This window comes from Cetorhinus maximus, chromosome 5 (assembly GCF_964194155.1).
Source record: "Cetorhinus maximus chromosome 5, sCetMax3.hap1.1, whole genome shotgun sequence".
NCBI classification, from domain to species: Eukaryota; Metazoa; Chordata; class Chondrichthyes; order Lamniformes; family Cetorhinidae; genus Cetorhinus; species Cetorhinus maximus.
The window spans coordinates 148,121,202-148,133,560 of NC_135883.1; positions in this window are offsets into that span (position 1 = coordinate 148,121,202).

Sequence of the window (12,359 nt, forward strand, 5' to 3'; positions counted from 1 at the left end):
CAGCCCCAACCTTCAACCAAGGCCTACCCACAATTTTGTGCTGTAGAAGTGGTCCTTCACTTGGAAGAGCCAAATAGATCTCACACTTCACAATATATTGTTTGAGCTCTGTCTACATCCTGGGCCAATAGGGTCTATTGTGGACTCTACAGACACAGTCATCAATGCCAAAGTTATTAACAAATAGCTCCTTAGTTAATGTAGCAGCCACCAGGAGTTGCTGTTCCTTGAATATCAATTCATCTCAGACCATTAGATCATCTCAAAAGTCAAAGTAATGGTCTGGGCATTCAGGTATCTCTGACTTGGTCCCAGCCCAGCTTTGCTGAATAATAAGTTTTTTCTGAACCAGGTCATCCACTGAAGCATGATTAAGCTGTTGCCAGTGTGAATCTCGAACAAGAAGTGATTCACAATGATCAATTTCTTCCAGTTCACAGGTAAACTCACAAGCTATAACTTCTGCCAGGTATGCTCTGGCCAATGTATCTGCCAGAACCATCTTCTCCTTTTTATAAAACTTTCAGGCTGAATTTTTGGAGGCTTTACAGCATTCTTTGATGTCGATTAGGTACATTATTTGATGGTTTTAGAACAAATGATTCCAATGGTTGGTGATCTGTTCAACATTTCACATAGATGTAGGTTTCAAATTAATTGCAGACAAACACGATCACTAGAAGTTCTTTCTCAATCTGTGTGTACCTTGTCTTTGCTGCTGTTAATGCCCTTGACACTTAGGCAACTGGTTGTCCATTCTGCACCATTACTGTTCCATGCCCAGATTGAGGAGCGTAGCATTGGAGGGTGATTTTGTCCCTGAGATTGTGATAATGGAGGACTGACATGCAGGGGATCGCTACTTTAAGTCATTCTAACACTGACTCTTATTGGTCCCTAGAACCACTCTGTGTCCTTTTGTGACAAATTTCTAAGTGGTTTCACAATATCTGACGCGTGCGGGAGGAACTCACTCAAGTCCAAGCTGTCTCTGGGAATCTCTTAAATCAGTTGGTGTCAGCATCTCCAAAATTACTTTAAACTTTGGCTGGAACCACGTAATATCCTTTTCTCGTACCAACATGTATGATAAAAGGTGCTTCTTCTTCGCAGTTTCAGTTTATCAACATTTAACGCCACACCATTTTTGTTGCATCAATGCAAGAAAGCTTGCAGGCATTTGTCATAGTGTCGAATTGCTTCTTCAAGCGTCTCTCCAAAACAAAATCAACTGCAGTGACTTTGATCCCAATTCTTTCACCAACTCATGCATCTTCCATTTAAGACTTTGGACACTGAGCTGATCCCAAGTGGCTTTGGCTTCCAGCGGCATTGTCCAAAAGGTATGTGGAATGCAGTTAAGTATGACGAATGTCCATCAAGACTCACGCACCAAAGCCATTGTGGACATTGAGAATTGTGAAGACTTTACACTGTTTGGCATGTTTGACTTATCCTAGTCAACAGAGGATAAAGCTCTCGCTTGATAGCCCTGTTCAAGTATTAAGGATCTGAGCAGATGCACAGTGTGCCATTCTTCTTTGGTGCACCTCCCATCGAACTGATCCACGCGCTCAGCATTTTTACAGGAATGATGCTATCTTCTCTGACCAGACAACCCAGGGTTTTCTTCAACGTATCCAAAAAAGCCACTGATACTTAACACAGAATACGTTGAACCAATTCCGTTGCCTTATTGAGCTTGATTCAGTGTTCTGCCTCAACTTGTCTTACCCTATACCCAAGTATGTTTCAATTCTAAACACTTTGTTTAGTGGCTTGTAGTTGTTCAGTGTGTTCACTGGTGAACCAGTAGATGGTGTTCTATTTATTTCATTATTATCTGTGTGCTTTATGATGTTCATGACGAGACAGGACTTTCTACCCAGCAGAGGGCGTATTGATATGATATTGATGAGTTTACAGTCCAGTTGACACCAAAATTCACCGTGTTGGACCCAGATTTTTACTTGTCCTTTAATTAAAAACCCTGAATCACCAAACACTACAAACTCAGTCTTAAGCCGTTCAACCTTTGCTAGCTTAAAATCATGCTGACTTTTGACATGATCAAGTTACATTGTGCACCAGTGTCTATTTGAAACTTGAGGTAGTTTCTTGACTTAAAATGTGACCCCAATAATTCCCTCATGAATTGATCACAAGAAGTGCAAATCCTCAAATTCAGCCTCACTCGCGATCTCTGAAAACTCTGGAATTTTTACATTCTTCCTGTGTATGTAGACCCAGTTCCGACAATGCGTGTGCACCCGATCAGTTGTGCGTGTGCCTAGGTTCCGGAGAGCCGACAGCAGATGAAACTAAGATAAAAGCAAAATACTGCGGATGCTGGAAATCTGAAACAAAAACAAAAATACCTGGAAAAACTCAGCAGGTCTGACAGCATCTGCAGAGAGGAACACAGTTGACGTTTCGAGTCCGTATAACTCTTCATCTCTTCATCAGAACTAAGGAAATAGAGAAATGAGGTGAAATATAAACTGGTAGATGGGGGTGGGACAGGTAGAGCTGGATAGAGGGCCAGTGATAGGTAGAGACAAAGAAGAGATTGCCAAAGACGTCATAGACAAAAGGGCAAAGGGGTGTTGACAGTGGTGATATTATCTAAGGAATTTGCTAATGGGGACATTAAGGGTAGCAAGCAGGATAAGCAAGTGGCAGAAGGCCCTAGTGGGGGTGGGGTGGGGGGAAGGGATCGAAATGGGCTAAAAGGTGGAGATAAAACAATAGATGGAAATAAATTTAAAAATAGGTGGGAAAAGAAAAATATATATTTTTTTAATTATAAGTATTGGAAAAAAGGGGGATTGGAAAGGGGGTGGGGATGGAGGAGAGAGTTCATGATCTGAAGTTGTTGAACTCAATATTAAGTCCGGAAGGCTGTAAAGTGCCTAGTCGGAAGATGAGGTGCCGTTCCTCCAGTTTTTGTTGAGCTGGAACATTGCAGCAGGCCAAGGACGGACGTGTGGGCATGAGAGCAGGGCGGTGTGTTGAAATGGCAACCGACAGGGAGGTCTGGGTCATACTTGCGGACAGACCGAAGGTGTTCCGCAAAGCGGTCACCCATTCTGTGTTTGGTCTCTCCAATGTAGAGGAGACCGCATTGGGAGCAGCAAATGCAGTAGACTAAACTGAGGGAAGTGCAAGTGAAGCGCTGCTTCACTTGAAAGGAGTGTTTGGGCCCTTGGACGGTGAGGAGGGGGGAAGTAAAGGGGTAGGTGTTGTACCTTCTGTGGTTGCATGGGAAGGTGCCATAGGAGGGGGTTGAGATGTAGGGGGTGATGGAGGAGTGGACCAGGGTGTCCCGGAGGGAACGATCCCTACGGAAAGTCACCATGGTGGGGGGTGAAGGGAAGATGTGTCTGGTGGTGGCTGGAGTTGGTGGAAATGGCAGAGGATGATCCTTTGAACGTGGACGCTGGTGGAGTGATAAGTGAGGACAAGGGGGACCCTATCATGGTTCTGGGAGGGAGAGGAAGGTGTGAGGGCGGATGCGCGGGAGATGGGCTGGACACGGTTGAGGGCCCTGTCAACCACCATGGGTGGAAAACCTCGCTCAAGGAAGAAGGAAGACATGTCAGAGGAACTGTTTTTGAAAGTGGCATCATCAGAACAGATGCGACGGAGGCGAAGGAACTGAGAGAATGGGATGGAGTCGTTACAGGAAGCGGGGCATGAGGAGCTGTAGTCGAGGTAGCTATGGGAGTCGGTAGGCTTGTAATGAATATTGGTGGACAGTCTATCACCAGAAATTGAGACAGAGAGGTCAAGGAACGGAAGGGAAGTGTCAGTGATGGACCACGTGAAAATGATGGAGGAGTGGAAATTGGAAGCAAAATTAATACATTTTTCTAGATCCAGACGAGAGCATGAAACGGCACTGAAGCAGCCACAGTTGTGGGAGGGGGCCTGAGTAGGACTGGAACAAGGAACGTTCCACATACCCCATAAAGAGACAGGCATAACTGGGGCCCATACGGGTACCCATAACCACACCTTTTATTTAGAGGAAGTGAGACGAGTTTAAGGAGAAATTGTTCAGTGAGAGAACAAGTTCAGCCAGACGGAGGAGAGTAGTGGTGGATGGGGATTGTTCGGGCCTCTGTTCGAGGAAGAAGCGGAGAGCCCTCAGACCATCCCAGTGGAGGATGGAGGTGTAGAGGGATTGGACGTCCAGGGTGAAGAGGCGGCGCTTGGGGCCAGGGAACTGGAAATTGTTGATATGATGTAGGGTGTCAGAGGAATCATGGATGTAGGTGGGAAGAGACTGGACAAGGGGAGAGAGAATGGAGTCAAGATAGCAAGAAATGAATTCCGTGCGGCAGGAACAGGCTGGTACATGATTGGTCTGCCGGGACAGTATTGTTTGTGGATTTTGGGTAGGAGGTAGAAGCGGGCCGTCCGAGGTTGGGAGACTATGAGATTGAAAGCTGTGGAGGGAAGATCTCCAGAGATGAGATGAGGTCAGTGACAGTCCTGGAAACAATGGCTTGATGTTCGGTGGTGGGGTCATGGTCCGGGGGAGGTAGGAGGAAGTGTCTGCGAGTTGACGGTCAGCCTCTGCGAGGTAGAGGTCAATGCGCCAGACAACAACAGCACCACCCTTGTCTGCCTGTGCAAACACATTACCTTGTCGAGCCTGGAGCGAGATGCTGTTGCAGTTATGCTGATCTCTGAAGTTGTTTGCTGCTTGGATTTTGGAACCTTTAGTTGTGCTTTACTTTGTAGCTAACCTCAATAGTAATGTGTCATGTTATAGATTGTTGCTTTAATCATGAATTTCAACAGTAATTTGTCTAGTTATTAGATTGCTGCTCTAATTGTTAGCCTCAATAGTAATTCATAATGTTACAGACTGTTGCTTTAATTGTTCCGCTCAAGGGGAGACAGTGGCGTAGTGGTCATGGTGCTGGACTAATAATCCAGAGAGCCAGTCTAATATCCTGGGGACATGGGTTCAAATGGCAACTAACGGAATTCAAATTCAATTAATTAAATCTGGAATTAAAAACTATTCCCAGTAATGGTGCCATGAAGGTATCATTCATTGTTGTAAAAGCCCATCAGGTTCACTTAAGGCTTTCAGGGGGAAAAAATCCGTCATTCGTACCTGGTCTGGCCTACATGTGACTCCAGACCCACAACTGCCCCTGAAATGGCCAAGCAAGCCACTCAGTTCAAGGGTAATTAGGGATGGGCAACAATGCTGGCCTTGCCAATGATGACTGCATCCCACTAAAGAGTGATTTGTAGAATCTTTATGTTTAAATTGTGGATTGTTGGCTGCTTTAATCAGACTGGTATTTTGTGAGTACATAGTTGCTTGCTAACCTCAGTAGCAATCCCTGGTAGCTACTTGTGCACTTGGTAGTGGTTTGCTTGCAGTTTCTAGTGCTACATATGCTAAACATGCTTAAATTGTCAAGTAATGTTTTTAAGTTGTGCAGACTACCAAAATGCATTCATGCATTTCAGAAAGTATCAGTATTTTATTAATCAGCTAAACCTATTAAGCTGACAGGACCATTGGTCCCAGTGCCCGTGTTATGAATGTCAAGCTGGCAATCACTATCCAGTGACTGATGGTTCAGATCAACACTTTTAAAGAGAGCAAGAGGGAAGAAGAATATACTGATAAAATAAAAATAATCCTTTGACCATGTGTGACTGGTCCACTTCTCAGGTAAAATTTCACAACTGGACTGAGGTAGGAGCAGGTCCATTTTAAATGTAGCGGAATGGATTTTTTAGTGCATGTGAGAATCTTTTATTTCAAATCCTTTTTGCATGCTTTAAACTGTGAAAAAATTGACCATCTTTCTTTTTGACCACAAGCAAGGTTCTGTAGTTACCCTCTTGTGAACTGCACACTGTGCGTTTAATGGTCTCAATAACTTATGCGTTAGTGTGCTTACATACAAACATACTACTTTGGAGCAGGAGTAGGCCAGTGGATGTGGTGTGTTTGGATTTTCAGAAAGCTTTTGATAAAGTCCCACATAAAATGTTAGTGTGCAAAATTAAAACACATAGCGTTGGAGATAATATATTGGCATGGATTGAGAATTGGTTAGCAGACAGGAAACAGAGAGTAGGAATAAATGGGTCTTTTTCAGAGTGGCAGTCCGTGACTAGTGGGGTACTGCAGGGATCAGTGCTTGGACCCCAGCGATTCACATTATATACCAATGATTTGGGTGACGGAACCAAATGTAATATTTCCAAGTTTGCTGACGACACGAAACTTGGTGGGAATATGAGTGATGAGGAGAATGTTAAGAGGCTTCAAGGTGATTCAGGCCAATTGAGTGGTTGGGCAAATACATGGCAGATGCAGTGTAACATGGATAAGTGTGAAGTTATCCACTTCAGTTGGAAAGACAGAATGGCAGAGTATTATTTAAATGGTAATCGATTGGGAAATGTTGATGTACAAAGGAACCTGGGTGTCCTTGTACACCAATCACTGAATGCAAGCGTGCAGGTACAGCAAGCAGTGAAGAAGGCAAATGGTATGTTGGCCTTCATTGCAAGAGGACTTGAGCAAGGATATCTACTGCAGCTGTACAGGGCCTTGGTGAGACCACACCTGGAGTATTGTGTGCAATTTTGGTCTCCTTACCTAAGAAAGGATATACTTGCCATAGAGAGAATGCAGCAAAGGTTCACCAGACTGATTCCTGTGATGGCAGGATTGTCGTATGAGGAGAGATTGGGTTGACTAGGCCTGTATCTACTGGAGTTCAGAAGAATGAAAGGGGATCTCAATGAAATGTATAAAATTCCATCAGGGCTGGATAGACTGGATGCAGGGATGATATTTCCTCTGGCTGGGGGGGTCAAGAACAAGTGGTCACAGTCTCAGGATACGGGGTGGGCCATTTAGGACTGAGATGAGGAGAAATGCCTTCACTCAGAGGGTGGTGGACCTGCGGAATTCTCTACTACAGAAGGCTGTGGAGGCCAAGTCACTGAATACATTCAAAGAAGGAAATAGATAGATTTCTAGACTCTAAAGGCGTCAAGGGGTATGGGGAGAGAGCAGGAGTATGGCGTTGAGATAGAGGATCAACCATGATCATATTGAATGGCAGAGCAGGCTTGAAGGGCCGAATGACCTACTCCTGCTCCTCTATTCAGTGCCTTGAACCTGCTCCGCCATTGGATAAGATCAGGGCTGATCTGATTGTGACCTGAACTCTCCTACCGCCAATACCCTTTAGCTCCCTTGTCAGTCAAGAATCTATTTAACTTAGCCTTAAAAATATCCAATGACCCTGCACAGACGAATATCTCTCAAAGAGAAAATAATTCTTCTCATTTCTGTCTTAAATGGAGACCCCTTATTTTTAAACTGTCTCCCCTATGTTTCTAGTCTCTCCCACAAGGGGAAACATTCTCTCAGCATCCACCCTGTCAAGTCCCTCAGAATCTTATATGTTTCAATAAGATCACCTCTCATTCTTGTAAACTCCAATTGGTGTAGGTCCAACCTCCTAAGACAACCCCTTCACCACAGGAATGAGTAAAGTGAACCTTCTCTGAATTATTTCCAATGAAATGACATCCTTTCATAAATAAGGGAACCAAAGCTGTATACAGCATTCTAGATGTGGTCTCACCAATGCCCTGTACAAATGTAGCAAATCTTCCCTATTTTTTTATTCCATTCCCCTTGCAATAAATGACAATATTCCATTTGCCTTCTTAATCACCTGCTGTACATACATACTAGTTTTTTTGATCTGTGTATCATGACTCCCAGCTCTGTAATCTCTCTCCATTTAAATAATATGTTGTTTTTCTACTCTTCCTGCCAAAGTTGACAAGTTCACATTATCCTCAGTTCTTTTGAAGGGTCGTGAGGACTCGAAACGTCAACTCTTTTCTTCTCCGCCGATGCTGCCAGACCTGCTGAGTTTTTCTTAGATCTGATTAGTTGGTTGTAGGATCACTTAGCTCTATCTATTGCATGCAGTTTTCAATGTTTGGCATGCAAGTCCCGAGTTGTAGCTTCACCAGGTTGACACCTAATTTTTTGGTATGCCTGGTGCTGTTCCTGGCAGCCCTCCTGCACTCTTCATTAAACCAGGGTTGATCCTCTGACTTGGTGGTGAAGTGCAGGACATGCCAGGCCATGAGGTTAAAGATTGTGGTCGAGTACAATTCTGCCACTGATGAGTCGCAATGCCTCATGGATGTCTAGTCTTGCGTTGCTCGATCTGTTAGGAGTCTATCCCGTTTAGCATTGTAGTAGTGCCACACAACACAATGGAGGTATCCTCAATGTGACTTCCTAATACTAACATCCCACCCTCCCTCTCTGGATTGCAGCACCTCCTTCCTCTCTTCCGCCCACCACAACCACTCCTCCCACCCCCCCAACCCAGATTGCAACAGTTTTCCTCCTGCCCCAGAGCCATTTTCCCCCCACCCTCTCCTGAAGCCATTTGCTCTATCCCCTCCACCCCTTCCCGGAACTGGTTTCTCTTCATCACCATCATCAACCCAAGTGCATTTAATTGTGCCATCATAACCCATCTTTTTAAAAGGCTTGAAGGCTAGCAAGCAACCTGAAACTGGCTACCAGGTAGTGCCCACTGATTTACTTATCCTCCCAAATGATCCAGCTGATACTAGAAACTTACTGTGTGGTAACAGTCAGTTCTCTTAACCTTCTCAATGTTATGACGTGTACATTTTAACCTCAGACCTATGACACTCAATAAAAATTGGTAATTGTCCATTCAGCAATTTCATTATGATATTTTTCTAAAACAGAAACAATTTTAATTGAACAGTTTTTGAAAAGACATTTTTTTAATATAAAAAGACATAGGCTTTATAAAGATTTTTTTTCTACTAAATTATAAGCCCCAAAAGCAATTTGATTAGTGCAAACCAAATTGGATTAAATCAATGAATTAAATGAGTAAAATTGAACATATTATTACAACAGTTATGGAATGTCTTAAACCTCCCAACAAATTGCTTCTATAAAATTACATTTAACTCTAAAATGCCCAAAGACTCTCAGCAGCTTTTTGTTTATACATAAGAACATGTTTAAACATTAATTTGTTGCCCACTTGAAGTATAAACATATAATACAGAGTACAACAACGTACAATCCACATACACCAGCCACCTACGAATTCCTTTGGATCTTGGTTTTGCAATGTCATGCCTTCCTCTCACCCCCACCATTAACTCTTTTTCAGTTCATTAGACAATCTAGTTGGATTCTTGGCTGGAATTCCAGTTATACTGCACACCGGAGTGACCAAAACCAGTCAGTGACCTTTTATGTGCAACGTAACATGGCCCTGAATTGTGCTCAAAGTATAGTTTTGCTTCAGCTTCAATCAACAATGTTCCCAATTTGTGCATGTTGCTTGAAGCAGGTTCAATAACCAAAATTGATATTTACATGTGCCCATCCTGACTCTCACTGACATAAGGTGCTAGAGATCTGTTTTTGAATCCAAGGTTTGAATTTAAGCTCTCCCAGTAGAAGAGCCGTCAACCTCAAAGGGGCTGGCTGGGTTTGGATAAAACCTGCTTACTCACTCTGCTTTTTCATATGTGGTTCCACATTCCCAGCCAAAGAGTGTAAATGTACAGAGAAAAACGCAACTGTGATTAAGGAAGGAAAAAGTGAAAGAGGAAGAAATAGATTAAGTTACATAATAGAAGGCACAACAGCTGAATGAAAGGATATGTCTGATGAGGGCACAAGGTTAACACATCAGACAACCAACACGTCTACATCAAATTTATACAAAATTTGGAAGTGTCTTCCATTCTCTGTTTGGCAGTGCAAAGCACTAGAGCACAGTGCACATCCCCACATGAAAATATTAAATTCTGACAAGTATGGTTTTACGAGTCTCGCGATAGATATACACTAACCTCAATGGTACACTACATATATTTTCCACAGTTGCAGACTTGGTACCTGCATAACTCTATGCATGAAACACAATAAAGTTCACTTAAACAAATGCACACTTGAATGATTTTAGCTTCATTAAAATATTTTGCTACATATATTCATTTTTAAAAATTGTTTTTTTTTTGGCTTGAAATAGTCACTGACTAATGGATAATGGATATTGCTGGAAAAAAGAGACACGTCAAAGCTTTTTGTCTTGCACTCATCAGGACACCTCAAGAAGGGGAAAAACAACAATTTATACTGTATGAGAAGAGAGTACTGATTGGTTGCTTGTCACTCTTTCTCACACAGTATAAATTGTTGTTTTCCCCTTAAATTTATCTTCTTGCAAAGTGTCCTGATGAGTGCAAGACAAAGAGTTTCAACATGTCTCTTTTTTCTGCAATACTCAAGTTCTGTACTACCGAACAACTATAATGGGTATTCATTGTTTCAGCATGTAGAGGGCATAATAACTGACAAACCAAATTTTGAGATTCAGTGTGGAACGGTTCAATATGATCCAAATGTTTCCATTGTATTGAACGAAGATCACCAAGGTATACATGGGGCAGCAGTAGCAAGAAGTGTGCCAGGTCTTTTTAACAGCTAGCAAAATAGAAGCAGTGCTGTTCATAGATGCCCATTCCACCACAGCAATATCCACAAAACCTCAATCAAGGAGGAGGAAGGGTGACATACATATGGCTGCCATGACAAGTACCAAACATTTTTAATTAAGTAGCATATTGTACAACATCTACCACTACTTGTAAAGAGCATAACAGAAGGGCTAAGCTGCTATTGACATAGATTAAACATACTGCTGAGCCGTGGAGGGCTCCCAGGCTAGGGAGGGGAAAATCAACTAATTGCTGTTATCCAGTGACACCAGCTAGTGAGAATTGAGCTTTGGCTGAATCCCGCTGACATTCATCATCTATGCTCACAAATGAAGGTTGACCGCTTGTGGGGGAAAAAAACTGAAGTTGCTCACCATTTATTGAGACCATTTCCCAGCAAGAATCAGCTAAAGACACAACAAGGAAGAAGAAAATACTCCTCGGCAAAGATTTCTCACAGGTGTTGACCAATGCTTTCACTGGTGCGAAAAGCATAATCGTGCAAAAATTAAATTAAAAGTTTTACGGCAGCCCGCATCACTTTGCTGAACAGCATGAGATTGCTTTATTCAGCACTGCAGTGCTGCAAGATTTCCTTAACACTGGATTGACAGTGAGTAGACACAAATTAAATCTTGCCCAGTGTGCTTTGGTGATGTGTATGCACATGTTCAAAAACAGGGACAATTAACACTTAAGAACATAAGAAATAGGAGTTGGAGTAGACCATTCAGCCTCCTCAAGCCTGCCTCACCATTCAATAAGATCATGGCTGATCTGCCCAGGCCTCAACTCCTCTTTTGTGCCAGCTCCTCATAGCCCTAAATTCCCCAATATTTCAAAAATCTATCTACCTCTTTAAATACTCTCAGTGATCTAGCCTCCACAACTCTCTGGGGTAGAGAATTCCAGACATTCACGACCCTCTGACAGAAGAAATTCCTTTGCATCTCAGTGTTAAATGTAACTATGTTCCCTAGTTCGAGATTCCCCCACTAGTAGAAACATCTTCTCAACATCTACCCTGTCAAGCCCCCTCAGAATCTTGTATGTTTCAATAAGATCACCCCTCATTCTTCTAAACTCGAATGAAGAATGGCCTAACCTGTTTAGCCGTTCTTGATGAGTCAACCCCTTTATCTCAAGAATCAGCCTAATGAATCTCTTTTGAACTGCCTCCAATGCCAGTATATCTTTTCTTAAATACGGGGACCAAAACTGTACACAGTACTCCAGGTGCGGCCTTAGCAACACCCTGTACAGTTGTAAAATGACTTCCCTATTTTTAAACTCAAACCCCCTAGCAATAAGGGCCAAAATTCCATCTGCCTTCTTAATTACTTGCTGCACCTGCATGCTAACATTTTGTGTTTCATGCACAAGAACACCCAAATACCTCTGTGCTGCACTTTTTTTGGAGAGTCTCTCCATTTAAATAATGGTTTGCCTTTTGATTTTTCCTACCAAAGTGCATGACCTCACACTTTCCTACATTAAACTCCATCTGCCAAGTTTTTGCCCACTCAATCTGTCTATATTCCCTTGCAGATTCCTTATGTCTTCATCACAACATGCCCTCCCACCTATTTTTGTATCAGCAGCAAATTTGGATACATTACACTCTGCCCCCTCTTCCAAGTCATTAATATATATAGTAAATAATTGAGGCCCTAGGACTGATATTTGTGGCACTCCAATAGTTGCGTCTTTCCAACCTGAAAAAGACCCATTAATTCCGACTCTATGTCTTCTGTGCGTTAACCAATCCTCAATCCATG